Source organism: Macrobrachium rosenbergii, chromosome 11, assembly GCF_040412425.1.
Source record: "Macrobrachium rosenbergii isolate ZJJX-2024 chromosome 11, ASM4041242v1, whole genome shotgun sequence".
NCBI lineage: Eukaryota > Metazoa > Arthropoda > Malacostraca > Decapoda > Palaemonidae > Macrobrachium > Macrobrachium rosenbergii.
This window is the reverse complement of record NC_089751.1, coordinates 11692999-11699634: the sequence shown is the minus strand read 5'-3', so window position 1 is coordinate 11699634 and position 6636 is coordinate 11692999.

Below are 6636 nucleotides of genomic sequence, written 5' to 3'. Positions count from 1 at the left end.
TGTGTTGTTTGTGTGTGTGTGTGTGCGTGCGTGTATATTCACGTAATATGAACCCTACGACAAAATTCAAGAAAAGGAAGGAATATGAAAGCCAAGGACAGAAAGGGAGTGAGATAAACAGGCAAAACAAAAGAAAGCCACAATTGAAGCGCAAGAGAGCTATCTCACCCACCGAACAACGTGAGATTTAGAATCTTTTTGTTTTTATATCAAAGATGTGAATTGCAGTCTAGTTAATAACAGCAATGCTGTAATATTTACAATATTTAATTGAATGTCACCATTCCAAAACATCATCAATGTCATGGATAGAAGTTATGTTAACACAACAAACAAAAACTAATTATAGGATGAGGAAAATATAAGCAGGTAGAGAAAAACGTGAAAATACTAAACAAGAATCTCATACCTTCCGACGTCAAAAAGGAATTTACTTGGCAATAATTTCTCAGTAACTAGGATCGTTGCAAACGTATCATCTTGCAACATTAGAGACATCAAACTAAGAATCGAGGATGGAAACAAAAAAATCAGCTTGTAATATCACTGTCTAATTACTTTTATTAGATGCACTCAGTTAATTTACTGGCGTCAGGTTTTTCACCAGGAAACATATATTTATTTCAAAGGATAATTAACAGCAACACAAATAGGGAAATACAAAGAATATAGAGAAAACGTGAAATAATCAGCAAGTGTTACTCCTATAAACCATAACTCCAATACACCATGTCCTAGTATCCCAAGTTAGAATAAATCAAGATTCCTGTTCATTCAGGAAATTAGCAACACTGATCCGGATCTACGGGCTAACAGAATTCATCCTGAGTCACTTTACAAGTGTAAACAATTCTGAGGTCACATAATGTATATAGAACTAGACAGATATTCCTGCTTTCATTTTAGCAGAGACCAAAGTCTCTTTAGGACAGATACGCAAATGCTGAACTCCAGAAGACTTGGAGTGCCGAAGAATTTAAGGCTGTATTAAGTTAATCAAAGTAATGCTAAGAACAGCTATTGTGTTACAATAAAACATAACTGGGGAAGGCGGTATTCAGCATTTATGCATCCTGTTATAAATGCGACTGAATTATTCTGCCGTGCGTCGTAAATATGAATAGCCTGTTTCATAACGATTCATAAGCAAGATTAGATTATTCCGCACTGCATCATTAAGACAACTGAATCAGTCTGCCACACTGTTTGTCATCGTAATGTTCTCATCTCAAACATATCATGAAAGTCTCCCTGAAATTAGCAATACTGTGCCTTCCAGTAATTATTGATAAGTAAACCATTTTACAGATTATCTACGTGAGCACAGGAACGAAGCCCGTTTATTTCCATCCCCGATGATTTAACAGATCCAATGCAGTGGTAATGACTTCCCCAACTGTGAGAAGTCTGAGCTACGTCCCACAAAACCCTTCTCCTTTAACTTGAGCTTTGTCCTCTTTTGTCGACATCCACTCTCGGCGCCCAGGTTGCTAAGGCATCTCTGTCCATTGTTCCACGACCCGCATTAAAAGAAAATAGATGAAGTAAGGAGGGTAACAGAATTTCTACAACAGCTTTGGCAAAGAAGAAGAGTCTCTGTGCAAGCAAGAGATAAGGTGTGTGAAGGTATTGCAGTCACAACTCTCCTTTCTGCAAGTGAATTGTGGATATTGAATGTAAATAAAAGAGAAAACATGAAAGATGTACAGATGAATTGTTTATATGGCATGTGTGGAATTAGAAAGGCTCCATAGGCAAGGAATGGAAGTATACAAAGTTGTTATAAAAATATCACCAGCGTAGGGGGGAAAACTTAATCATAGCGATGTGAATTGATTTGGTCATAAAGTGAAATTGAGGATGAAATGTCCGTGAACAGGGTGCAAATTTTAGAAGTTTTGGGAAAGAGAGAGAGAGAGAGAGGCAGACCAGGAAATTGCCGCGTAGACGGTATGCATGAGGTGTTGGAATGGATGGGGCCCTCATATTAAAAAAAAATTGTTTATATGTGCATGATAAAGTACGGTATCACAGTCTGAATAGGGGTTCAACGCTGATACTTCAGTGTCGCTGCACAAATGATTTATCATTAATCAAACATTTCATAACTTAAAGAAGCGGTAAATGTCATCTTATTTTTCTCTGGATCCATAGTCTACACATAGTTAGAAAAAATACATATGGTATCAATGTAAATACAGCATATTTTCTCTTCTTATGAGAGCTGGCAGCAGGAGTTGTCCTCCCAGTTCTCAGCAGGTCTTCATAGTAAGATTTTGGTAGCCGCAACCCCCTTTCTTTGAGTCCCAGTTGATGCTGAATCACGGACCTTGCGAATGAAAGGCTAGGTCTCTACTGAGATACATACAAAAGTGTGTGTGTGTGTGTGTGTGTATGTATATATATATATTATAATCACACTGACATGTGATTTATACATCTCTCATTGTCATTAAGAAAATTAGACAGGTTGCAAATTCTGACCAGCTTCGGCTTCATTTCTAAGCCATTCGGAAGCGGTCACGATTTACACCCAGTCTTTAACTCTCCTAGTGGTAATAAGATATATACAGTATATATATATATATATATATATATATATATATATATATATATATATATATATATATCTATATATATATATATATATATATATATATATATATATATATACATATATACATGTACTGTATATATATATATCTATCTATATATATATATATATATACATATATATACATATACTATATATATATATATATATATATATATATATATATATATATATATATATATATATATATATATATATATATATTGACATGTACAGTTCTTAAACAGCTCTGAAGCTTATCAGTGAAGAAAGAAATTAAAGAAAGGTTAATGATTCACGGTGGATTAAGGTTGTTCAAAAGGGAAAGACGGACAGAACTTGGGAGAGGAGCGTCCGCAGTCGAACGGTTTCTGGTGAAGAAAATGATGGTAGTTTGGTAGATGTCAGGGATCACGGTTGAGCGAACGCGTTAACTCGAGGAAGCGCCGATTTAGTATACAAACTGTTAAAAGATACATTAGGGAGAGTGGGTAGAGAGATACCTGATACTGACAGGAGATCGAAGTGGAGTAATTGCCTACGAGGAAGTGAAGGATGAGAATAAGGAAGGGTCGAGACAAATTCAGGCTACTTAGATGAGATAGAGGAGAAAGGCTGGAAGAGTTTCCGGTTAAGGGAAAAAATTGTATACATCAAAGCGAAAGTTGGACACTCAGAGAACGCCAGTTCATGGAAAACCCGGGAGATTAAGGAAGAATTCAGTGGTACTTTGTTCCTTATAAAGGTAATGAAGAAAATTCTCAGATACATATTCTTTACAAAACTACATTTTTACGTAAAAAAAAAGTTATAATGAAATGGTCCATTGAGTACATAAATACACAGAAATGTCAGAATGGGTTGTCTAACGAAATTAAATACAGAAAAAGAGTTCATAGTAGAAGAATAAAGGATATGTTGAGTTACATCAGAAATGAAAAAGAGAAGATAGATTTATTGTACTGTGCCAAATGGCACAAACCCCGTCAATAAAAGACTTTATTCATTGTGACCTCTTGTCCTAAGAAATACATAGGTCAAAATAGCATTCAAATTTCTCAAGATTAGTCGCCCGAATACTCCTTAGCATTTGTGTTTTTAGTCACTTGAGTGGTGGAAAAGTAATAGCAGAACTTTAACCAGCCTTCTACTTATATCAGGCCTAATTACACAAAAACACTTGCATACATACATGAACGTATACACAATACAGTACAGTATTTTGCTATTTACTTTGAATAATCTGCAAATATAAATGACAATTTTATAGCCTGTTTGATTATTAGATATTCTTTAAAATAACATGTTGGGCAGCATGTCTCAAAATAATGATTTTCACAAGATTAGTTAGTGACAATTGATAAGAATATATCAGCAGAACAAAATTCTGCGATAATCAAATCATTATTTTAGTCATTTATCTATATGCTATTTTACAATGAAAACACTTTAGTAAAATTAAAACTGAATACAATATTAATGAATCCATTTGTATATATTGCAGTATACAATGGGAGTCAGGAGCAAATATATAAAATATCACTCAAGAGGTAAAACCGAGCAAATATTTCATGATAGGAAGACAAGGGTAGGCATTGACAGTTAGTACAAGACTCTTACAATACAAATAAAACTGAGAGGCACTTATAATCTCAAAAGATTATTCGTTTCCCCTGAATGTTCAACAATGTACCATACTAGGTACTGAAGTAAAATGGTTGGCAATTTGGCCAAAAGAAAATCTAATTCCTATTGTGGTCAATATGCCAAAGCAAAATGCAGATGTCAATGGAAGATTGCTGATCGTTAACAGAGTTGTTTGTCAACCAGTTGAGAAGGCAGTTCCTCCCTTTTGTACACTGTCACGATTAGGTCATTATTTTATTGCAATCTGAGTATTGTCAAATGTACTCTGAAGTATGACAACGGTACTTTGTTTGTTATTTTTGTAATATTCAAAACGATTACAATGAATAGTTACGGAATTATGCCGTTCCTTGTGAAGTGAACTACGGCACCCAAATACTTCTACAGATAAAATTGAATAACATCAGTTCACAGAGATTACCTCACCTTTACAACGGACAAAAAATAAATGGTCCCTCTTGGCCAAGAAAAACCTTAAGAAAGAGAATATGTTTAAGCTACGAGCGTAACCTCAAAAAACATGAGGAAACGGTTTTCAGGATCTGCATCCACCTCTGTTTCTGGAGAAGATATTACGACCTGAACGGAAAACTCTCTGGTCCATTAAGGCTTTGAGAGGGATGAAGGCCCAGTGACGCAAAGGACTCCGAAATGGATAAAAACTCGTTAGTTTTAGAGCCTTTGATAATGAATGCCTTAAGAAAAAGATAAATTCTTGTTAGCTGAACGGTGGAAGTCTCCCGAATCTTTCAACCAAAGAATAAAATAGCTCGTAACTTCTAAAGAGAAGAAATTACACCGGTGAAATGTTCAGTGTCATTAGGATTAAAATGTATGGTAAGGAGACTTCCTGTTTAGACACGGAGTTTTTATCTAAAGTGAGGCTGCAAGAAATAGTGGAAATAGGAATGAAATAATTATACTCTCTAAATGCAATAACATTGAGAATTCTTTATTCAGATGTGTCGATAGATATGTGATTATAACGTCTTTCTATTCCTTCTTGTTCAGGAAATACCTCAAAGCCATTTATAACCTTTTAATTTTCGTTTTCCTTTGATTTTATAGTTTCTTCTTAAAATTCTACTTCTCACGTGTCCAGATTAACTAGTTTCTGTAGTTCGTTGACACTGTTCTCGATCAATATTGTGTCATGTGTAAACATCGGCCATTTCTCACTCCATTTACGATTCATTTTCTTACGCCCAAATTTTGCACCTGGCTACATCATATGTTCTGGTTTCTCTCATCACTGTACCCATAAAGATATTAAACAGCCATAGCGAGATAACAGACTTTGTCTCAGACCGGCATTCTCAAGTGTATATATTCTAACACCGCATCGCCTCCGTAACTGAAGGCTTTAATTGCTCTCGGCAAATAATCTTCTGTAGAATGCATCCATTTAAGCTCCAGTTGTCGGCATCAAGAGAAAGAGAATCATTACCCATTTAGGGGGCATTTACTCCCCTAAGGGGTTCGGTTTACAAGCCTTCCGCTAGTCGCTCCTTTTATTTAAATATGTAAAATGCTAGAAACTAAAATTTTTTAATGTATCTTTCAAAATACTAAAAGCTATAATCTAAATGTTTCTCACAAGAAAAAAGCATTTCAGCCATTAATCGCTCGCACAGAAACAGTTTTCATCGGTAGTTATTTATAGTTATGCGACAGTCCGACAAGGACGGTGAGTCCATGCACTGTAGCACAGTTATTAAGTGATATTTTTCCATCTGTAACAGTTAATAGGTTCACTAGGATAACAAGGCTATAATTTTTAATTGCTTGAGATTATGGTATACAAAGTGGGTAAAATATATAACAATAAACATTTGTAATAATACAGTCCTTAAGTTCTTTGATGACTGCTGAAACTGATATTGTAAAATGCTGTTTAATTTAACAAACGCTGTTTGATTCATTTTAAGAATGGCGTCATTAAAAGTAACTTCAAACTTGAAACATTGCAGTGTAACACTGATTACGAAAATTCTTCGGTTTACTTGCTTATGTAGGAGCCAGTGCAGGTGAGAGAATTTGGACCCGGGCTGGACGATCCTGAACGTGAAAGTGGGGCTCGTTACCCGAAGATTATTGTCATCGCTCACAGACAAAATAATCACTGAATAGCCCCTCTCCCTTTTCCACCCTGAAATCAACCCATCGTAGTCGATTTTCTCCAAAAGCACCAAGGCTTTGATCGAACTAAACTTTTATATGGCTGGACAAAGTAGTTGCCAGAGTTATGATGATAATCTCCAGAATTCACTACAAAGCCGTAAAATATGATGCTTTAGTTCGTCAATGTATTTTATTTTCTTCACCAAATAAGGTTGCCATTCGCCCACTCACATTAGGCCCAATATTATATACTCAAGCAATATCCATTCTCCACC